At 51.3% G+C, this 21631-nt stretch overlaps 7 non-coding genes and 3 pseudogenes across 7 annotated transcripts; all 10 read right to left on the reverse strand.

Annotated features, from left to right (window-relative positions):
• Window positions 1-517: 517 nt before the first annotated feature.
• Window positions 518-708, reverse strand: LOC141223341 (U2 spliceosomal RNA). The gene has a single exon (XR_012290970.1). It is a non-coding gene; the product is annotated as a U2 spliceosomal RNA (small nuclear RNA).
• A 1115-nt stretch (window positions 709-1823) lies between these two features.
• On the reverse strand, window positions 1824-2014 carry LOC141223383 (U2 spliceosomal RNA). Its single transcript, XR_012291011.1, has one exon. It is a non-coding gene; the product is annotated as a U2 spliceosomal RNA (small nuclear RNA).
• A 1118-nt stretch (window positions 2015-3132) lies between these two features.
• On the reverse strand, window positions 3133-3314 carry LOC141223445 (U2 spliceosomal RNA). Its single transcript, XR_012291066.1, has one exon. It is a non-coding gene; the product is annotated as a U2 spliceosomal RNA (small nuclear RNA).
• Window positions 3315-3838: 524 nt separating this feature from the next.
• Window positions 3839-3954, reverse strand: LOC141223529 (U2 spliceosomal RNA; annotated as a pseudogene).
• A 1112-nt stretch (window positions 3955-5066) lies between these two features.
• On the reverse strand, window positions 5067-5262 carry LOC141223458 (U2 spliceosomal RNA). Its single transcript, XR_012291079.1, has one exon. It is a non-coding gene; the product is annotated as a U2 spliceosomal RNA (small nuclear RNA).
• An 11209-nt stretch (window positions 5263-16471) lies between these two features.
• LOC141223519 (U2 spliceosomal RNA) lies at window positions 16472-16549 on the reverse strand (annotated as a pseudogene).
• Window positions 16550-17664: 1115 nt separating this feature from the next.
• On the reverse strand, window positions 17665-17855 carry LOC141223384 (U2 spliceosomal RNA). The gene has a single exon (XR_012291012.1). It is a non-coding gene; the product is annotated as a U2 spliceosomal RNA (small nuclear RNA).
• Window positions 17856-18970: 1115 nt separating this feature from the next.
• LOC141223425 (U2 spliceosomal RNA) lies at window positions 18971-19161 on the reverse strand. Its single transcript, XR_012291052.1, has one exon. It is a non-coding gene; the product is annotated as a U2 spliceosomal RNA (small nuclear RNA).
• Window positions 19162-20273: 1112 nt separating this feature from the next.
• On the reverse strand, window positions 20274-20458 carry LOC141223474 (U2 spliceosomal RNA). The gene has a single exon (XR_012291093.1). It is a non-coding gene; the product is annotated as a U2 spliceosomal RNA (small nuclear RNA).
• A 794-nt stretch (window positions 20459-21252) lies between these two features.
• On the reverse strand, window positions 21253-21344 carry LOC141223554 (U2 spliceosomal RNA; annotated as a pseudogene).
• Window positions 21345-21631: the final 287 nt, after the last annotated feature.

Below are 21631 nucleotides of genomic sequence, written 5' to 3' on the forward strand. Positions count from 1 at the left end.
GTCAGTGTTCCAGCAGAAGGAGACAACGTTTCAGAAAAGGCATTGTAGCAAACCAAAAAAGAAATTTTAAGCGCAGCAGAGTAACCAGCGCACATACCTGTTAGCTCAGGTGAGTTTAAAAGGCTGCTGTTGATAACAAGGGCATTTGCTAAATAGATGGTGTGTGTGCAACAATATACTGAAAGGTCAATTATATTGTGCAGCTTATCTCACCACCTGTAGTTATTTAGGTGAAAGCTCCAAAATGCTTGCCTAATATGTCTGTTTATCCAAAAGGAAGTAAAAAGGGAGAGCTAGAAAGATAGCATTGCATCACATTACATGGCAATGCAATGCACAGTTGCTGAAGTTGAACCAAAATGAGCTTGTAATCTGGCTTCTGCAACTTTGAACATGAAAAATCCAATGAGGAGAAGAAAAGCAAAGCCAAAGAGTCCATCCCAAAATCCGACAAACAAGCAAAATGAACAAAAAACATTGAATTCAATTCTTTCTGATTTTAGAAACTGCATTAAAGAAGGGGTGCACCGGTCCTGGAGATACTGCAATACCAGGTCAATGCGTGGAGTGGACAGAGCAAGCTCTTTTTCCATCTCCCTGTTCTAAAAATCCATTTAATATATGGTCCCCAGATAGGGGACGTATCAGATATTAAACTGATAAGAACAGATACTACACTTGATCTTAGCCAAAAGGCCGAGAAGCGATAACCAGAATTGGTTTCAAACTACGGAGCCACCCAAGGATCCTGAAAAGTCCATTTGTGGAGATGAGCTCCTGGACTCCCGTTAAGAAGACATGTTGTCAACCTCTAGATCCCTTACATGCCTGCACTTTTCGGCTTGCTGCTGCTGCAATCCACGCGTTTTAGATCTGCATAACTCCACCTCTTTAAACACAGCACCTTCACCCCCTGCTGTTCCCACCCGCCTCAACACCGTTGGAAGGGAGGAGAACCAATTAAGGCGGGGGGTGGGGTGGAACGAGCAGCTGTCTACCCTTAGCAGGAGGGCTCCTGATTACATACCTCTCCTGCTGCTGCTGCTGCTGGCTGTCCAGCAGCAGACTGAAGGTGGCTGCTGCTGTGCACAGGTATATAAAGGCTCAGAGCCTATTATGACACGCGCAGCCAGCGTTCCATTGCCACATTCCATCTACTGCAGGCAGGATACCTGGCTGGCTGAATGTCGCTGAGAAGCTCACAGAGACCGCCATAAGCAACAGTTTAACAGAATGCCACAGACTAATCAACCAAACTTTTTGGGTTGGGTTCTCTTTTATAGTCTGCAGGCATTAAATGAAAGAAGTCAGTGTTCCAGCAGAAGGAGACAACGTTTCAGAAAAGGCATTGTAGCAAACCAAAAAAGAAATTTTAAGCGCAGCAGAGTAACCAGCGCACATACCTGTTAGCTCAGGTGAGTTTAAAAGGCTGCTGTTGATAACAAGGGCATTTGCTAAATAGATGGTGTGTGTGCAACAATATACTGAAAGGTCAATTATATTGTGCAGCTTATCTCACCACCTGTAGTTATTTAGGTGAAAGCTCCAAAATGCTTGCCTAATATGTCTGTTTATCCAAAAGGAAGTAAAAAGGGAGAGCTAGAAAGATAGCATTGCATCACATTACATGGCAATGCAATGCACAGTTGCTGAAGTTGAACCAAAATGAGCTTGTAATCTGGCTTCTGCAACTTTGAACATGAAAAATCCAATGAGGAGAAGAAAAGCAAAGCCAAAGAGTCCATCCCAAAATCCGACAAACAAGCAAAATGAACAAAAAACATTGAATTCAATTCTTTCTGATTTTAGAAACTGCATTAAAGAAGGGGTACACCGGTCCTGGAGATACTGCAATACCAGGTCAATGCGTGGAGTGGACAGAGCAAGCTCTTTTTCCATCTCCCTGTTCTAAAAATCCATTTAATATATGGTCCCCAGATAGGGGACGTATCAGATATTAAACTGATAAGAACAGATACTACACTTGATCTTAGCCAAAAGGCCGAGAAGCGATAACCAGAATTGGTTTCAAACTACGGAGCCACCCAAGGATCCTGAAAAGTCCATTTGTGGAGATGAGCTCCTGGACTCCCGTTAAGAAGACATGTTGTCAACCTCTAGATCCCTTACATGCCTGCACTTTTCGGCTTGCTGCTGCTGCAATCCACGCGTTTTAGATCTGCATAACTCCACCTCTTTAAACACAGCACCTTCACCCCCTGCTGTTCCCACCCGCCTCAACACCGTTGGAAGGGAGGAGAACCAATTAAGGCGGGGGGTGGGGTGGAACGAGCAGCTGTCTACCCTTAGCAGGAGGGCTCCTGATTACATACCTCTCCTGCTGCTGCTGCTGCTGCTGGCTGTCCAGCAGCAGACTGAAGGTGGCTGCTGCTGTGCACAGGTATATAAAGGCTCAGAGCCTATTATGACACGCGCAGCCAGCGTTCCATTGCCACATTCCATCTACTGCAGGCAGGATACCTGGCTGGCTGAATGTCGCTGAGAAGCTCACAGAGACCGCCATAAGCAACAGTTTAACAGAATGCCACAGACTAATCAACCAAACTTTTTGGGTTGGGTTCTCTTTTATAGTCTGCAGGCATTAAATGAAAGAAGTCAGTGTTCCAGCAGAAGGAGACAACGTTTCAGAAAAGGCATTGTAGCAAACCAAAAAAGAAATTTTAAGCGCAGCAGAGTAACCAGCGCACATACCTGTTAGCTCAGGTGAGTTTAAAAGGCTGCTGTTGATAACAAGGGCATTTGCTAAATAGATGGCGTGTGTGCAACAATATACTGAAAGGTCAATTATATTGTGCAGCTTATCTCACCACCTGTAGTTATTTAGGTGAAAGCTCCAAAATGCTTGCCTAATATGTCTGTTTATCCAAAAGGAAGTAAAAAGGGAGAGCTAGAAAGATAGCATTGCATCACATTACATGGCAATGCAATGCACAGTTGCTGAAGTTGAACCAAAATGAGCTTGTAATCTGGCTTCTGCAACTTTGAACATGAAAAATCCAATGAGGAGAAGAAAAGCAAAGCCAAAGAGTCCATCCCAAAATCCGACAAACAAGCAAAATGAACAAAAAACATTGAATTCAATTCTTTCTGATTTTAGAAACTGCATTAAAGAAGGGGTGCACCGGTCCTGGAGATACTGCAATACCAGGTCAATGCGTGGAGTGGACAGAGCAAGCTCTTTTTCCATCTCCCTGTTCTAAAAATCCATTTAATATATGGTCCCCAGATAGGGGACGTATCAGATATTAAACTGATAAGAACAGATTTTTTGATTGAAGCTGCATCCAAGGCACTGAAAAATGTGACCGAAGTCACACCAAAACAGCGCACGAGGCGAGGATTCATGTGGACCCTTCCCGGAGGAGAGGGTCCCCAATAAACCATCCCCATCCCTCCGAGCCAGAAGGCCACAGCGAGGGTCAGGGATCTCCGATGCTCTCCCTAGCCGAAGCCGGAGAAGAGCCGTTTTCGTGCTCCCAGCTTCCATCTAGGCTGCCACCCTAGTGGAGCTGGAGCCTGTGTTGGTTTCTCAGCCCAAAGCTGACCGGACCTCCGACCGGGTTTATAAAAATTCCCCTTCCTAGCCCGGAGGCCAGGAATAGGGGGGGTTGCTCAGAAAGTATGATTGGCAAAGGTGCGGCGTGCTGCGAAGCCAAGTCTTTCTGGGGTTCCCAGTCCCAGTAAGCTTGGACTCCCACCAGGGCGCCTACTCCTGGGGCACATTGCTCCAAAGCCCTCACACTTACCCAGCCTAGTGACTTCGATCCTGGAGGGCCATGTTTTCCATCAGATAACTCTATGAGCCACCTGGCGTACTAACAAGTGCACCAAACCAGTGTGTAATATGCATCAATTTACTAGGGCAGCCCAAGGACAAAACTGCCTTTTCAAAAGATACTACACTTGATCTTAGCCAAAAGGCCGAGAAGCGATAACCAGAATTGGTTTCAAACTACGGAGCCACCCAAGGATCCTGAAAAGTCCATTTGTGGAGATGAGCTCCTGGACTCCCGTTAAGAAGACATGTTGTCAACCTCTAGATCCCTTACATGCCTGCACTTTTCGGCTTGCTGCTGCTGCAATCCACGCGTTTTAGATCTGCATAACTCCACCTCTTTAAACACAGCACCTTCACCCCCTGCTGTTCCCACCCGCCTCAACACCGTTGGAAGGGAGGAGAACCAATTAAGGCGGGGGGTGGGGTGGAACGAGCAGCTGTCTACCCTTAGCAGGAGGGCTCCTGATTACATACCTCTCCTGCTGCTGCTGCTGGCTGTCCAGCAGCAGACTGAAGGTGGCTGCTGCTGTGCACAGGTATATAAAGGCTCAGAGCCTATTATGACACGCGCAGCCAGCGTTCCATTGCCACATTCCATCTACTGCAGGCAGGATACCTGGCTGGCTGAATGTCGCTGAGAAGCTCACAGAGACCGCCATAAGCAACAGTTTAACAGAATGCCACAGACTAATCAACCAAACTTTTTGGGTTGGGTTCTCTTTTATAGTCTGCAGGCATTAAATGAAAGAAGTCAGTGTTCCAGCAGAAGGAGACAACGTTTCAGAAAAGGCATTGTAGCAAACCAAAAAAGAAATTTTAAGCGCAGCAGAGTAACCAGCGCACATACCTGTTAGCTCAGGTGAGTTTAAAAGGCTGCTGTTGATAACAAGGGCATTTGCTAAATAGATGGTGTGTGTGCAACAATATACTGAAAGGTCAATTATATTGTGCAGCTTATCTCACCACCTGTAGTTATTTAGGTGAAAGCTCCAAAATGCTTGCCTAATATGTCTGTTTATCCAAAAGGAAGTAAAAAGGGAGAGCTAGAAAGATAGCATTGCATCACATTACATGGCAATGCAATGCACAGTTGCTGAAGTTGAACCAAAATGAGCTTGTAATCTGGCTTCTGCAACTTTGAACATGAAAAATCCAATGAGGAGAAGAAAAGCAAAGCCAAAGAGTCCATCCCAAAATCCGACAAACAAGCAAAATGAACAAAAAACATTGAATTCAATTCTTTCTGATTTTAGAAACTGCATTAAAGAAGGGGTGCACCGGTCCTGGAGATACTGCAATACCAGGTCAATGCGTGGAGTGGACAGAGCAAGCTCTTTTTCCATCTCCCTGTTCTAAAAATCCATTTAATATATGGTCCCCAGATAGGGGACGTATCAGATATTAAACTGATAAGAACAGATTTTTTTTTGATTGAATATATCTTTTATTAGCACAAAAAATAAGTTAACAGACAGTGTACAGTGCCGCAGCCCAGTACACACAGAATTCTACATCATATTTACATAGCATGAGGATACGACGCACTAACTAGACACATCACACCCCTATGCTACACAAAACACTCAATCTGAAAGAAAAAGCATGTCAATCAATACAGTACGACGAACCGTGATAAGGGATGGGGATTGGGAAAAAGGGGATGGGGAGGGGAAAATCACAGGCCCGAAGCTTTATTGAAAGACAAGACACATAAGGGGAGAGGGGGAGGAGGGGTTTAGTCCTCGTCCTCGTCCTCCGGACCGTCCATGATGGAATAGTCTCTGAGCAGGCTGTGGATCAGCCTGCGGCAGTCCTGGATGGACATCCTCTCCCTCCTCAAGATGAGCCGGTTCCTGGCGACCCAAACGGCATCCTTGAAGCAGTTCATAAGGCGCCAAGCCTCCTGGATGGCTCCGACGGTATGAACCCCAGGGAAGAGTCCGTAAAGCACAGAATGGTGCGATAGGCTCGCCCTGGGGACAGAGTTCCTCAGGTCGTCCTCAAGTGCAGTCAATAGGCGCTGTGCAAATCCGCAGTCCCAAAAAGTGTGCAAAGATGTTTCCTCCACGAAGGGGCACCTTGGGCAGTACCGGGTCTTGCACAGGTTCCGGGCATGCATGAATGACCGGACGGGCAGTCCGCCCTGAATCGCCATCCACGACAAGTCCTTGTGCCCGTTGGTCAGCCTGTCAGACGACACATTTGTCCACACAGTCTCCAGCATGTCCTGGTGAAGTCCTGTGATGTTCTCCATGTCATCCTTGGCTCTGATTAGCTTGTGGATAGTTTTGGGCTTCCACAAGTCGGGCTTGAGTCCCTCCAGTTGATGCTCCCCCACAAATCGAACGACGTCTCCGTAGAACCATGGCGTCGTCCAGTTGTAGGGGAAGGAGCTGTCCCACTTGTCCCAGCCGAGTCGCCTCCAAAGAGGAAGCAGGAAGAAGCGAGACATGGACCTGCCCGCGGAGCCATTCTTGACTTGCAAAGTCCGGCGGACACAATCACACACAAAAGAGGATCGCAGGAGGGTGGGGATATCTGGAACGCCCTTCCCACCCTTGCGAGGCTCCTTGTACATGACGGCCCGCCTGACTCTGTCCATCTTGGATCCCCAGACAAAGTGAAACACTGTCCTGGTAATGGCCCTGCACACAGTGACGTGTGGGGGCCAGGCCTGCGCCGTGTACTGCAAGACGGGCAGGACCTCATTACGCAGGACGAGTGCCTTACCCTCACAAGTGAGGTGTCTGAGGCTCCAGAGTCCGATCCGTTGCTTCACCTTGGCCAAACGTTCTTGCCAGGACTTGAGGGCCGCTCCTTCCTTCCCGAACCAGACTCCCAGCACCTTGAGGAAATCCGGTTGAATGTTGAAGGGGAAGGGGGCGGAGGAGGCCGGCTGCCAATCCCCGAAGAGCATGGCTTCCGACTTCCTGCAGTTGACTTTGGCCCCTGAAGCCCGGCCGAACCTCTCACACGTCTGGACGAGGGCGTCGACTGAACCACGATCAGCGCAGAAGACGGTGACGTCGTCCATGTAGAGCGAGCACTTGACCTCGTGTCGTCCCGGACCCGGTGCGGTGATCCCTCTGATCTCTCCATTCTGCCGGATAGCCTCTGCGAAGAGTTCTATAACACAAACAAAAAGAAGAGGTGATAGAGGGCAGCCTTGTCTGACCCCAGAGAGGACAGGGAAGGGGTCAGTCTTCCAGCCGTTCACCAACACCGAGCTGTGGATATCAAAATACATCAGACGGACATACGAACAAAACATGTTACCCAAACCTAACCGGTGCAGAGCTCGGCCCATGAACTCGTGGGAAACCCGGTCGAAGGCCTTCTCCTGATCCAAGGAGACCAGGGCCGCGTGTGCGCGGCGGACCTTGATGTACTCGACCGTGTCCCGCACGAGAGCGAGGCTGTCTGCGATGCGACGTCCAGGGATGCCGCAGGTCTGGTCCGGGTGGATGATCCGTCCGATGACCGTCTTAAGTCGTGTCGCCATCGTCTTGGCCAGGATCTTGTAGTCCACGTTGAGCAGAGTGATGGGACGCCAATTCCTCAGGTCGCACCTCTCTCCCTTCCGCTTGTACAGGATCGTGACCATTCCTTCCCTCAAAGATGGAGGCATTCTACCCTCCACCACCATCTCCTCGTACAGGTCCAACAGGTCCGGACAGATGAGGTCTCCCAGCGCTACATAGAGCTCCGCTGGAAGACCATCACTGCCCGGGGTCCTGCCGGTCCTAAAGGATTTAGCGGCAGAGAGCAATTCGCCCACCATCAGAGGTTTGTCCAAGGCTGCCGTGCCTGCAGGATCAAGATGGTTAGTGATACCTGACAGGAACTTATCAGCAGCGTCGGGGTCGGTAGTCTTGTGGGAGTAGAGTTCGCTGTAGAAGTCGCTGACGACCCTCATCACGTCCTCCTTCCCACGTCGCATGTTTCCGCTCTCGTCTCGCAGCTCGTTCAGGGGCGTGTGACCGGCATGAAGTTTCCTGAAAAAGAATGAGTTACATTTCTCACCCTTCTCCAGATTCTCCACTTTGGAACGGAAGATGATTCGCTTGGACTCCTCCTCAAAGTGCCTTTTCAGGCTCTTCTTGGTCTCCTCCAGCTCCTCCCTCACGTCCGAGCCGCAGTGAAGAAGGTCCTGCAGCGACCGCAGCTCGCGCTGCAGCCCTCTGAAGTCCCTCCTCTTCTCACACGCCTGTTGTCGACCCTTGGCCTGAAAGAAACAGCGAAACTCAAGTTTAACATATTCCCACCAATCAGAGACTGTTTGGAAGCTACCCTTGTAGGACTGCCACATTGCGTAGGCTGCTCTCAGCTCCTCCACGACTTCATCCTGAGCCAGCAGAGCACAATTCAGCTTCCAGGAGCCGGGGCCGGACGGAAAACCGTCGCCGAGGACACCTTGTAAGTGAATGGCTCTGTGGTCGGAGAAGAAGCAGGAGACCATCGAGTGCCTACTCTGCCTGACTGCCCGAGAGGTGAACACAAAGTCAATCCTGGAGCGGAGTGAGCCATCGGGTCGGCTCCACGAATAGTTCGTGGAGCCTCTCCCCATGGAGCCCACCACGTCCTGAAGAGAGGCCTCGGTTACCATCTCGATGAGCAGCTTGGACGTGATGTCCAACTTGGCAGATGTGCCAGAACTACGACCGTCCTCCTCGATGGGGCAGTTGAAATCCCCGGCCATCACTAAGGTCCTGGTGGTGGCAAGCTGAAGCTGCAGGGTCTGGAAAAGCTCCAAACGCTCATTCTTCAGTGGGGACGCATACACGTTGATGAACCTGACAGGTTCTCCCGCCCAGTTGCCATCTACAACAAGAGCCCTGCCGCAGATGAGCTCCTGGACGGACTCAAGCGTGAATGCGCCCCCCCTGATCAGAATTGCGACCCCCGCAGACTTGCAGTCACCCCCACCGGACCAGTAGGATGGACCGTGGGACCACTCCCTGGCCAGATGTTTGAAGGACCTAGAGGAGGGAAGGGAACATTCCTGCAACATATAAACATCACACAACTGGGAAGTAAGGAAGGCATAAATAGTCTGACGTCTGAACTTGTCCTTGATGCTCCTGACATTAATGGAAAATAAGTTAATATTAGCCATCATGTAGGGAAAAAAGAAAAAGTTAGCGCAGGCAATACACCTTAGTTACCACTCCGGTCGGGTGGTCCCTCGTCGGTGTTGACTGCTGGTGACGGGATCACCAGCAGGCCCTCTTCCTCCATCTGGTCAAGCAGCGCGGCCTCAATCTCGGCGACCACCAGTTCCTCCTCTTCTGGCTCGGCCACCAGGGTCTCAACCATGTGCTCCATCTCTTCTGGCTCAGGGAGGGTATCCTCCTTTTCGCCTACGAAATCCAGAATCTTCTTTTTGGAGGATTCAGTAGCAGGGCTGTCCTCCACCTTCCTCTTTCCCCGGGTTGGAACTGGGGAGACAAGAAGGGGAAAATCCTCCTCGGAATAGATAGCGGCGGGTGGAGGAAAGGTTAATTCCACCGCTACCATGGTCTGGGGAGGGAGAGTGGCTGCCAGGGCAGGGGAAAGGACACCTGCTGAGGAGTAGGGGAAGGAGGAAGAGGAAGTGGAATCCTCAGCAGGGGTGGCCGGGGTGGGGGGGGATTGGACGGGGGTGGCAGGGGGAGGGATCGAGAGAGGGGTGACAGAACTCTTACCCTCCTTTGACTTTTTCTTCTGCTTCGGAGCTGCTGGGACCGTCGCTGGGGCTTTGGCCACCGACTCCTTGACCGCTTTGGCCTTGGTCGTCTCGGCCTTGGCCGCTGGGGCCTTGGTCGTCGCGTCCTTGACCTTCACAGGCCTGGTCGTCGGGGCCTTGTCCTCCGTAGCTGGGGTCGTCGCAACCACCGATGCCCAGGATCTCTCACGCCTGGGGCAATCCTTGTACAGATGAGCCGCCAGCCCACACAGGTTGCAGGACGTCTTCTTCGGGCAGTCCTTCGAGCTGTGTCCCGTCACTCGACAAATCCTGCAGGCATCCTCCTTGCAGTCCTTCATCTCGTGGCCGTTCTTGCCGCATCTCCTGCAGTTCCGCGGCATGTCCGGGTAATAGATGATTCCGTAGGAGTTGCCCAGGGAGAATGTCGGGGGCAGGTGCCGAAGTCCGTCTGAGTACGCCAGGTCCCTGTGAAGTCTAACGGTCACCGACCACTTACCTGTCCAGAAGCCGAGTCCATTCAGGATGTGAGAGGGTTCCTTCACAACCAAACAGAAGCGTCTCAGGAAGGTACAGATGTCTTGGCCTGGGGTGTGCGGGTTGCGCATGGAGACCGTGATCCTCCTTTCATCCCTCTGGATAGGGCAGCTACCTGTAAAGGCAGAGAAAGAATTATCCGGTCCTTTTGCGCTTACCATTTCCCAGAACCTCCTGCAGGTGTTCACAGTGGCGAAGGTGACGAAGAAGATCCCCGTCAAGAAGGTCTGGATGCTGAGGGTGTCCGACCTGGAGAAGCCTCGATCCAGCAGCATCTTCTGGCAGAACACGTCCGAGGACATGTCCGGCACCCTCCCATCCACTTCCTTCAGCTTCAGGGCCACCGTCTGCCGCATCCATGGCTCCAGGGCTGGAGCTTCGTGGCGGGGCTTCTGGGGTCCCTTCTGCTGGCCAGTCGTGGAGGCAGAGTCCTTGGGGTCAGAATCGGCTCCTGGCTGGGCCCTCCTGGCTGTCCCCAGCTCCAGGCTCTTCTTTTCGGCCTTCCTCGCAGCGCTTGCCATGGCTTTCCTCCTGCAGTTACTTCTTGGAGCTGGATCTGGAACTCTTCCCGGAATGGGTGGAGCTATGCAGATTCTTCTCCCGTCGTGTTCTGGACAAATTCCCCGAAAGGTCTTTGTCTCGATGATTTTCTTCCTCGAAGATTCCACAGGACAGCCCGATTCTTCTCCGAGTCTTCGTCTTCTTCTGGATTCTTTAGAGCTTCTTCCTCCCACCGATATCCGCCTTCGTTCTCTGATGTCAGCTGGGCTCCGAAGCTCTTCTCCTTCCGAGTTCGATCGCTCTCGTCAAGTGTAGATCGTAGCTCTTGTGTTCTTAAAAGAACAGATTTTTTTGATTGAATATATCTTTTATTAGCACAAAAAATAAGTTAACAGACAGTGTACAGTGCCGCAGCCCAGTACACACAGAATTCTACATCATATTTACATAGCATGAGGATACGACGCACTAACTAGACACATCACACCCCTATGCTACACAAAACACTTAATCTGAAAGAAAAAGCATATCAATCAATACAGTACGACGAACCGTGATAAGGGATAGGGATTGGGAAAAAGGGGATGGGGAGGGGAAAATCACAGGCCCGAAGCTTTATTGAAAGACAAGACACATAAGGGGAGAGGGGGAGGAGGGGTTTAGTCCTCATCCTCGTCCTCCGGACCGTCCATGATGGAATAGTCTCTGAGCAGGCTGTGGATCAGCCTGCGGCAGTCCTGGATGGACATCCTCTCCCTCCTCAAGATGAGCCGGTTCCTGGCGACCCAAAGGGCATCCTTGAAGCAGTTCATAAGGCGCCAAGCCTCCTGGATGGCTCCGACGGTATGAACCCCAGGGAAGAGTCCATAAAGCACAGAATGGTGCGATAGGCTCGCCCTGGGGACAGAGTTCCTCAGGTCGTCCTCAAGTGCAGTCAATAGGCGCTGTGCAAATCCGCAGTCCCAAAAAGTGTGCAAAGATGTTTCCTCCACGAAGGGGCACCTTGGGCAGTACCGGGTCTTGCACAGGTTCCGGGCATGCATGAATGACCGGACGGGCAGTCCGCCCTGAATCGCCATCCACGACAAGTCCTTGTGCCCGTTGGTCAGCCTGTCAGACGACACATTTGTCCACACAGTCTCCAGCGTGTCCTGGTGAAGTACTGTGATGTTCTCCACGTCATCCTTGGCTCTGATTAGCTTGTGGATAGTTTTGGGCTTCCACAAGTCGGGCTTGAGTCCCTCCAGTTGATGCTCCCCCACAAATCGAACGACGTCTCCGTAGAACCATGGCGTCGTCCAGTTGTAGGGGAAGGAGCTGTCCCACTTGTCCCAGCCGAGTCGCCTCCAAAGAGGAAGCAGGAAGAAGCGAGACATGGACCTGCCCGCGGAGCCATTCTTGACTTGCAAAGTCCGGCGGACACAATCACACACAAAAGAGGATCGCAGGAGGGTGGGGATATCTGGAACGCCCTTCCCACCCTTGCGAGGCTCCTTGTACATGACGGCCCGCCTGACTCTGTCCATCTTGGATCCCCAGACAAAGTGAAACACTGTCCTGGTAATGGCCCTGCACACAGTGACGTGTGGGGGCCAGGCCTGCGCCGTGTACTGCAAGACGGGCAGGACCTCATTACGCAGGACGAGTGCCTTACCCTCACAAGTGAGGTGTCTGAGGCTCCAGAGTCCGATCCGTTGCTTCACCTTGGCCAAGCGTTCTTGCCAGGACTTGAGGGCCGCTCCTTCCTTCCCGAACCAGACTCCCAGCACCTTGAGGAAATCCGGTTGAATGTTGAAGGGGAAGGGGGCGGAGGAGGCCGGCTGCCAATCCCCGAAGAGCATGGCTTCCGACTTCCTGCAGTTGACTTTGGCCCCTGAAGCCCGGCCGAACCTCTCACACGTCTGGACGAGGGCGTCGACTGAACCACGATCAGCGCAGAAGACGGTGACGTCGTCCATGTAGAGCGAGCACTTGACCTCGTGTCGTCCCGGACCCGGTGCGGTGATCCCTCTGATCTCTCCATTCTGCCGGATAGCCTCTGCGAAGAGTTCTATAACACAAACAAAAAGAAGAGGTGATAGAGGGCAGCCTTGTCTGACCCCAGAGAGGACAGGGAAGGGGTCAGTCTTCCAGCCGTTCACCAACACCGAGCTGTGGATATCAAAATACATCAGACGGACATACGAACAAAACATGTTACCCAAACCTAACCGGTGCAGAGCTCGGCCCATGAACTCGTGGGAAACCCGGTCGAAGGCCTTCTCCTGATCCAAGGAGACCAGGGCCGCGTGTGCGCGGCGGACCTTGATGTACTCGACCGTGTCCCGCACGAGAGCGAGGCTGTCTGCGATGCGACGTCCAGGGATGCCGCAGGTCTGGTCCGGGTGGATGATCCGTCCGATCACCGTCTTAAGTCGTGTCGCCATCGTCTTGGCCAGGATCTTGTAGTCCACGTTGAGCAGAGTGATGGGACGCCAATTCCTCAGGTCGCACCTCTCTCCCTTCCGCTTGTACAGGATCGTGACCATTCCTTCCCTCAAAGATGGAGGCATTCTACCCTCCACCACCATCTCCTCGTACAGGTCCAACAGGTCCGGACAGATGAGGTCTCCCAGCGCTACATAGAGCTCCGCTGGAAGACCATCACTGCCCGGGGTCCTGCCGGTCCTAAAGGATTTAGCGGCAGAGAGCAATTCGCCCACCATCAGAGGTTTGTCCAAGGCTGCCGTGCCTGCAGGATCAAGATGGTTAGTGATACCTGACAGGAACTTATCAGCAGCGTCGGGGTCGGTAGTCTTGTGGGAGTAGAGTTCGCTGTAGAAGTCGCTGACGACCCTCATCACGTCCTCCTTCCCACGTCGCATGTTTCCGCTCTCGTCTCGCAGCTCGTTCAGGGGCGTGTGAAGGGCATGAAGTTTCCTGAAAAAGAATGAGTTACATTTCTCACCCTTCTCCAGATTCTCCACGTTGGAACGGAAGACGATTCGCTTGGACTCCTCCTCAAAGTGCCTTTTCAGGCTCTTTTTGGTCTCCTCCAGCTCCTCCCTCACGTCCCAGCCGCAGTGAAGAAGGTCCTGCAGCGACCGCAGCTCGCGCTGCAGCCCTCTGAAGTCCCTCCTCTTCTCACACGCCTGTTGTCGACCCTTGGCCTGAAAGAAACAGCGAAACTCAAGTTTAACATATTCCCACCAATCAGAGACTGTTTGGAAGCTACCCTTGTAGGACTGCCACATTGCGTAGGCTGCTCTCAGCTCCTCCACGACTTCATCCTGAGCCAGCAGAGCACAATTCAGCTTCCAGGAGCCGGGCCCGGACGGAAAACCGTCGCCGAGGACACCTTGTAAGTGAATGGCTCTGTGGTCGGAGAAGAAGCAGGAGACCATCGAGTGCTTACTCTGCCTGACTGCCCGAGAGGTGAACACAAAGTCAATCCTGGAGCGGAGTGAGCCATCGGGTCGGCTCCACGAATAGTTCGTGGAGCCTCTCCCCATGGAGCCCACCACGTCCTGAAGAGAGGCCTCGGTTACCATCTCGATGAGCAGCTTGGACGTGATGTCCAACTTGGCAGATGTGCCAGAACTACGACCATCCTCCTCGATGGGGCAGTTGAAATCCCCGGCCATCACTAAGGTCCTGGTGGTGGCAAGCTGAAGCCGCAGGGTCTGGAAAAGCTCCAAACGCTCATTCTTCAGTGGGGACGCATACACGTTGATGAACCTGACAGGTTCTCCCGCCCAGTTGCCATCTACAACAAGAGCCCTGCCGCAGATGAGCTCCTGGACGGACTCAAGCGTGAATGCGCCCCCCCTGATCAGAATTGCGACCCCCGCAGACTTGCAGTCACCCCCACCGGACCAGTAGGATGGACCGTGGGACCACTCCCTGGCCAGATGTTTGAAGGACCTAGAGGAGGGAAGGGAACATTCCTGCAACATATAAACATCACACAACTGGGAAGTAAGGAAGGCATAAATAGTCTGACGTCTTAACTTGTCCTTGATGCTCCTGACATTAATGGAAAATAAGTTAATATTAGCCATCATGTAGGGAAAAAAGAAAAAGTTAGCGCAGGCAATACACCTTAGTTACCACTCCGGTCGGGTGGTCCCTCGTCGGTGTTGACTGCTGGTGACGGGATCACCAGCAGGCCCTCTTCCTCCATCTGGTCAAGCAGCGCGGCCTCGATCTCGGCGACCACCAGTTCCTCCTCTTCTGGCTCGGCCACCAGGGTCTCAACCATGTGCTCCATCTCTTCTGGCTCAGGGAGGGTATCCTCCTTTTCGCCTACGAAATACAGAATCTTCTTTTTGGAGGATTCAGTAGCAGGGCTGTCCTCCACCTTCCTCTTTCCCCGGGTTGGAACTGGGGAGACAAGAAGAGGAAAATCCTCCTCGGAATAGATAGCGGCGGGTGGAGGAAAGGTTAATTCCACCGCTACCATGGTCTGGGGAGGGAGAGTGGCTGCCGGGGCAGGGGAAAGGACACCTGCTGAGGAGTAGGGGAAGGAGGAAGAGGAAGTGGAATCCTCAGCAGGGGTGGCCGGGGTGGGGGGGGATTGGACGGGGGTGGCAGGGGGAGGGATCGAGAGAGGGGTGACAGAACTCTTACCCTCCTTTGACTTTTTCTTCTGCTTCGGAGCTGCTGGGACCGTCGCTGGGGCTTTGGCCACCGACTCCTTGACCGCATTGGCCTTGGTCGTCTCGGCCTTGGCCGCTGGGGCCTTGGTCGTCGCGTCCTTGACCTTCACAGGCCTGGTCGTCGGGGCCTTGTCCTCCGTAGCTGGGGTCGTCGCAACCACCGATGCCCAGGATCTCTCACGCTTGGGGCAATCCTTGTACAGATGAGCCGCCAGCCCACACAGGTTGCAGGACGTCTTCTTCGGGCAGTCCTTCGAGCTGTGTCCCGTCACTCGACAAATCCTGCAGGCATCCTCCTTGCAGTCCTTCATCTCGTGGCCGTTCTTGCCGCATCTCCTGCAGTTCCGCGGCATGTCCGGGTAATAGATGAGGCCGTAGGAGTTGCCCAGGGAGAATGTCGGGGGCAGGTGCCGAAGTCCGTCTGAGTACGCCAGGTCCCTGTGAAGTCTAACGGTCACCGACCACTTACCTGTCCAGAAGCCGAGTCCATTCAGGATGTGAGAGGGTTCCTTCACAACCAAACAGAAGCGTCTCAGGAAGGTACAGATGTCTTGGCCTGGGGTGTGCGGGTTGCGCATGGAGACCGTGATCCTCCTTTCGTCCCTCTGGATAGGGCAGCTACCTGTAAAGGCAGAGAAAGAATTATCCGGTCCTTTTGCGCTTACCATTTCCCAGAACCTCCTGCAGGTGTTCACAGTGGCGAAGGTGACGAAGAAGATCCCCGTCAAGAAGGTCTGGATGCTGAGGGTGTCCGACCTGGAGAAGCCTCGATCCAGCAGCATCTTCTGGCAGAACACGTCCGAGGACATGTCCGGCACCCTCCCATCCACTTCCTTCAGCTTCAGGGCCACCGTCTGCCGCATCCATGGCTCCAGGGCTGGAGCTTCGTGGCGGGGCTTCTGGGGTCCCTTCTGCTGGCCAGTCGTGGAGGCAGAGTCCTTGGGGTCAGAATCGGCTCCTGGCTGGGCCCTCCTGGCTGTCCCCTGCTCCAGGCTCTTCTTTTCGGCCTTCCTCGCAGCGCTTGCCATGGCTTTCCTCCTGCAGTTACTTCTTGGAGCTGGATCTGGAACTCTTCCCGGAATGGGTGGAGCTATGCAGATTCTTCTCCCGTCGTGTTCTGGACAAATTCCCCGAAAGGTCTTTGTCTCGATGATTTTCTTCCTCGAAGATTCCACAGGACAGCCCGATTCTTCTCCGAGTCTTCGTCTTCTTCTGGATTCTTTAGAGCTTCTTCCTCCCACCGATATCCGCCTTCCTTCTCCGATGTCAGCTGGGCTCCGAAGCTCTTCTCCTTCCGAGTTCGATCGCTCTCGTCAAGTGTAGATCGTAGCTCTTGTGTTCTTAAAAGAACAGATACTACACTTGATCTTAGCCAAAAGGCCGAGAAGCGATAACCAGAATTGGTTTCAAACTACGGAGCCACCCAAGGATCCTGAAAAGTCCATTTGTGGAGATGAGCTCCTGGACTCCCGTTAAGAAGACATGTTGTCAACCTCTAGATCCCTTACATGCCTGCACTTTTCGGCTTGCTGCTGCTGCAATCCACGCGTTTTAGATCTGCATAACTCCACCTCTTTAAACACAGCACCTTCACCCCCTGCTGTTCCCACCCGCCTCAACACCGTTGGAAGGGAGGAGAACCAATTAAGGCGGGGGGTGGGGTGGAACGAGCAGCTGTCTACCCTTAGCAGGAGGGCTCCTGATTACATACCTCTCCTGCTGCTGCTGCTGCTGGCTGTCCAGCAGCAGACTGAAGGTGGCTGCTGCTGTGCACAGGTATATAAAGGTTCAGAGCCTATTATGACACGCGCAGCCAGCGTTCCATTGCCACATTCCATCTACTGCAGGCAGGATACCTGGCTGGCTGAATGTCGCTGAGAAGCTCACAGAGACCGCCATAAGCAACAGTTTAACAGAATGCCACAGACTAATCAACCAAACTTTTTGGGTTGGGTTCTCTTTTATAGTCTGCAGGCATTAAATGAAAGAAGTCAGTGTTCCAGCAGAAGGAGACAACGTTTCAGAAAAGGCATTGTAGCAAACCAAAAAAGAAATTTTAAGCGCAGCAGAGTAACCAGCGCACATACCTGTTAGCTCAGGTGAGTTTAAAAGGCTGCTGTTGATAACAAGGGCATTTGCTAAATAGATGGTGTGTGTGCAACAATATACTGAAAGGTCAATTATATTGTGCAGCTTATCTCACCACCTGTAGTTATTTAGGTGAAAGCTCCAAAATGCTTGCCTAATATGTCTGTTTATCCAAAAGGAAGTAAAAAGGGAGAGCTAGAAAGATAGCATTGCATCACATTACATGGCAATGCAATGCACAGTTGCTGAAGTTGAACCAAAATGAGCTTGTAATCTGGCTTCTGCAACTTTGAACATGAAAAATCCAATGAGGAGAAGAAAAGCAAAGCCAAAGAGTCCATCCCAAAACCCGACAAACAAGCAAAATGAACAAAAAACATTGAATTCAATTCTTTCTGATTTTAGAAACTGCATTAAAGAAGGGGTGCACCGGTCCTGGAGATACTGCAATACCAGGTCAATGCGTGGAGTGGACAGAGCAAGCTCTTTTTCCATTTCCCTGTTCTAAAAATCAATTTAATATATGGTCCCCAGATAGGGGACGTATCAGATATTAAACTGATAAGAACAGATACTACACTTGATCTTAGCCAAAAGGCCGAGAAGCGATAACCAGAATTGGTTTCAAACTACGGAGCCACCCAAGGATCCTGAAAAGTCCATTTGTGGAGATGAGCTCCTGGACTCCCGTTAAGAAGACATGTTGTCAACCTCTAGATCCCTTACATGCCTGCACTTTTCGGCTTACTGCTGCTGCAATCCACGCGTTTTAGATCTGCATAACTCCACCTCTTTAAACACAGCACCTTCACCCCCTGCTGTTCCCACCCGCCTCAACACCGTTGGAAGGGAGGAGAACCAATTAAGGCGGGGGGTGGGGTGGAACGAGCAGCTGTCTACCCTTAGCAGGAGGGCTCCTGATTACATACCTCTCCTGCTGCTGCTGCTGCTGGCTGTCCAGCAGCAGACTGAAGGTGGCTGCTGCTGTGCACAGGTATATAAAGGCTCAGAGCCTATTATGACACGCGCAGCCAGCGTTCCATTGCCACATTCCATCTACTGCAGGCAGGATACCTGGCTGGCTGAATGTCGCTGAGAAGCTCACAGAGACCGCCATAAGCAACAGTTTAACAGAATGCCACAGACTAATCAACCAAACTTTTTGGGTTGGGTTCTCTTTTATAGTCTGCAGGCATTAAATGAAAGAAGTCAGTGTTCCAGCAGAAGGAGACAACGTTTCAGAAAAGGCATTGTAGCAAACCAAAAAAGAAATTTTAAGCGCAGCAGAGTAACCAGCGCACATACCTGTTAGCTCAGGTGAGTTTAAAAGGCTGCTGTTGATAACAAGGGCATTTGCTAAATAGATGGTGTGTGTGCAACAATATACTGAAAGGTCAATTATATTGTGCAGCTTATCTCACCACCTGTAGTTATTTAGGTGAAAGCTCCAAAATGCTTGCCTAATATGTCTGTTTATCCAAAAGGAAGTAAAAAGGGAGAGCTAGAAAGATAGCATTGCATCACATTACATGGCAATGCAATGCACAGTTGCTGAAGTTGAACCAAAATGAGCTTGTAATCTGGCTTCTGCAACTTTGAACATGAAAAATCCAATGAGGAGAAGAAAAGCAAAGCCAAAGAGTCCATCCCAAAATCCGACAAACAGGCAAAATGAACAAAAAACATTGAATTCAATTCTTTCTGATTTTAGAAACTGCATTAAAGAAGGGGTGCACCGGTCCTGGAGATACTGCAATACCAGGTCAATGCGTGGAGTGGACAGAGCAAGCTCTTTTTCCATCTCCCTGTTCTAAAAATCCATTTAATATATGGTCCCCAGATAGGGGACGTATCATATATTAAACTGATAAGAACAGATACTACACTTGATCTTAGCCAAAAGGCCGAGAAGCGATAACCAGAATTGCTTTCAAACTACGGAGCCACCCAAGGATCCTGAAAAGTCCATTTGTGGAGATGAGCTCCTGGACTCCCGTTAAGAAGACATGTTGTCAACCTCTAGATCCCTTACATGCCTGCACTTTTCGGCTTGCTGCTGCTGCAATCCACGCGTTTTAGATGTGCATAACTCCACCTCTTTAAACACAGCACCTTCACCCCCTGCTGTTCCCACCCGCCTCAACACCGTTGGAAGGGAGGAGAACCAATTAAGGCGGGGGGTGGGGTGGAACGAGCAGCTGTCTACCCTTAGCAGGAGGGCTCCTGATTACATACCTCTCCTGCTGCTGCTGCTGGCTGTCCAGCAGCAGACTGAAGGTGGCTGCTGCTGTGCACAGGTATATAAAGGCTCAGAGCCTATTATGACACGCGCAGCCAGCGTTCCATTGCCACATTCCATCTACTGCAGGCAGGATACCTAGCTGGCTGAATGTCGCTGAGAAGCTCACAGAGACCGCCATAAGCAACAGTTTAACAGAATGCCACAGACTAATCAACCAAACTTTTTGGGTTGGGTTCTCTTTTATAGTCTGCAGGCATTAAATGAAAGAAGTCAGTGTTCCAGCAGAAGGAGACAACGTTTCAGAAAAGGCATTGTAGCAAACCAAAAAAGAAATTTTAAGCGCAGCAGAGTAACCAGCGCACATACCTGTTAGCTCAGGTGAGTTTAAAAGGCTGCTGTTGATAACAAGGGCATTTGCTAAATAGATGGTGTGTGTGCAACAATATACTGAAAGGTCAATTATATTGTGCAGCTTATCTCACCACCTGTAGTTATTTAGGTGAAAGCTCCAAAATGCTTGCCTAATATGTCTGTTTATCCAAAAGGAAGTAAAAAGGGAGAGCTAGAAAGATAGCATTGCATCACATTACATGGCAATGCAATGCACAGTTGCTGAAGTTGAACCAAAATGAGCTTGTAATCTGGCTTCTGCAACTTTGAACATGAAAAATCCAATGAGGAGAAGAAAAGCAAAGCCAAAGTGTCCATCCCAAAATCCGACAAACAAGCAAAATGAACAAAAAACATTGAATTCAATTCTTTCTGATTTTAGAAACTGCATTAAAGAAGGGGTGCACCGGTCCTGGAGATACTGCAATACCAGGTCAATGCGTGGAGTGGACAGAGCAAGCTCTTTTTCCATCTCCCTGTTCTAAAAATCCATTTAATATATGGTCCCCAGATAGGGGACGTATCAGATATTAAACTGATAAGAACAGATTTTTTTTTTTTTATCGAAAGCCCGAATTCGTGTACAAAACCCGAGTGCGCTTAAAAAAGTGACAAGTGCCACAAAAAAAAGTGCACTAGGATGCTGGTCTTCTTGAAACCCTCTCCAAAAGGAGAAGGGTCCCCCAAACCATTCCCTGTCCCTCCGAGCCAGAAGGCCACAGCGAGGCACAGGGACAAATAGCCACCTCCAGCCGGAGCCAGAGGCGACCCAATCTTACCCTCAATACCTGCCCGAGTTCTCACCCGAGCAAGGCACTGGGAGCCAAAGACTGTGCTCCCCTCCCGGAAGAGGGGAGCCAACAACGCTCTCCTCCCGAAAGAGGAGAGCCAGGGGGGTTCAGGGGGGAGCGGAACCTGATGGCCACACACTCCCCCCCTAGACCTGCCAAGAGAGGAACCCGTAAGGGAACCGCATCCCGACAAAATCCTAGTAAGGACGTGGACACACGTGAAAAAGTGGACACACAGTGACAAAAAAAAATTAAATAAATAGTGAAGGTTTCACAGTATAATACTGCCCGGACCTTCGACCGGGAATTGAAAAATTCCCCATCCTAAGGCCAGAAGGCCCGGAATAAGGGTGTGTGTGAAGAAAGAAATATTGAAGTGCTAGTGCAAATGTGCCATAAACTCAAGTGGGGTTCCCAATCCCAGTGAGTTAAGGCACCCCAGGGTCACCACTCCTGGGGCACTTCACACTTCGGGCTTTCGATCTTCCCCGGCCCAATGGCGTCGATCCTGGGGGGCCATGCTTTCCACCAGATGACTATATTAGCCACCTGGCGTACTAACAAGCACCTAAACCCCAGTGTGCATAATGTATCAATCTACTAGGGCGGCCAACATCCAAAACCGCCTTTTCGAAAGATACTACACTTGATCTTAGCCAAAAGGCCGAGAAGCGATAACCAGAATTGGTTTCAAACTACGGAGCCACCCAAGGATCCTGAAAAGTCCATTTGTGGAGATGAGCGCCTGGACTCCCGTTAAGAAGACATGTTGTCAACCTCTAGATCCCTTACATGCCTGCACTTTTCGGCTTGCTGCTGCTGCAATCCACGCGTTTTAGATCTGCATAACTCCACCTCTTTAAACACAGCACCTTCACCCCCTGCTGTTCCCACCCGCCTCAACACCGGTGGAAGGGAGGAGAACCAATTAAGGCGGGGGGTGGGGTGGAACGAGCAGCTGTC

The sequence above is a fragment of the Phyllobates terribilis genome, unplaced genomic scaffold (assembly GCF_046119375.1).
Source record: "Phyllobates terribilis strain yellow unplaced genomic scaffold, ASM4611937v1 Scaffold_376__1_contigs__length_1858288, whole genome shotgun sequence".
NCBI classification, from domain to species: Eukaryota; Metazoa; Chordata; class Amphibia; order Anura; family Dendrobatidae; genus Phyllobates; species Phyllobates terribilis.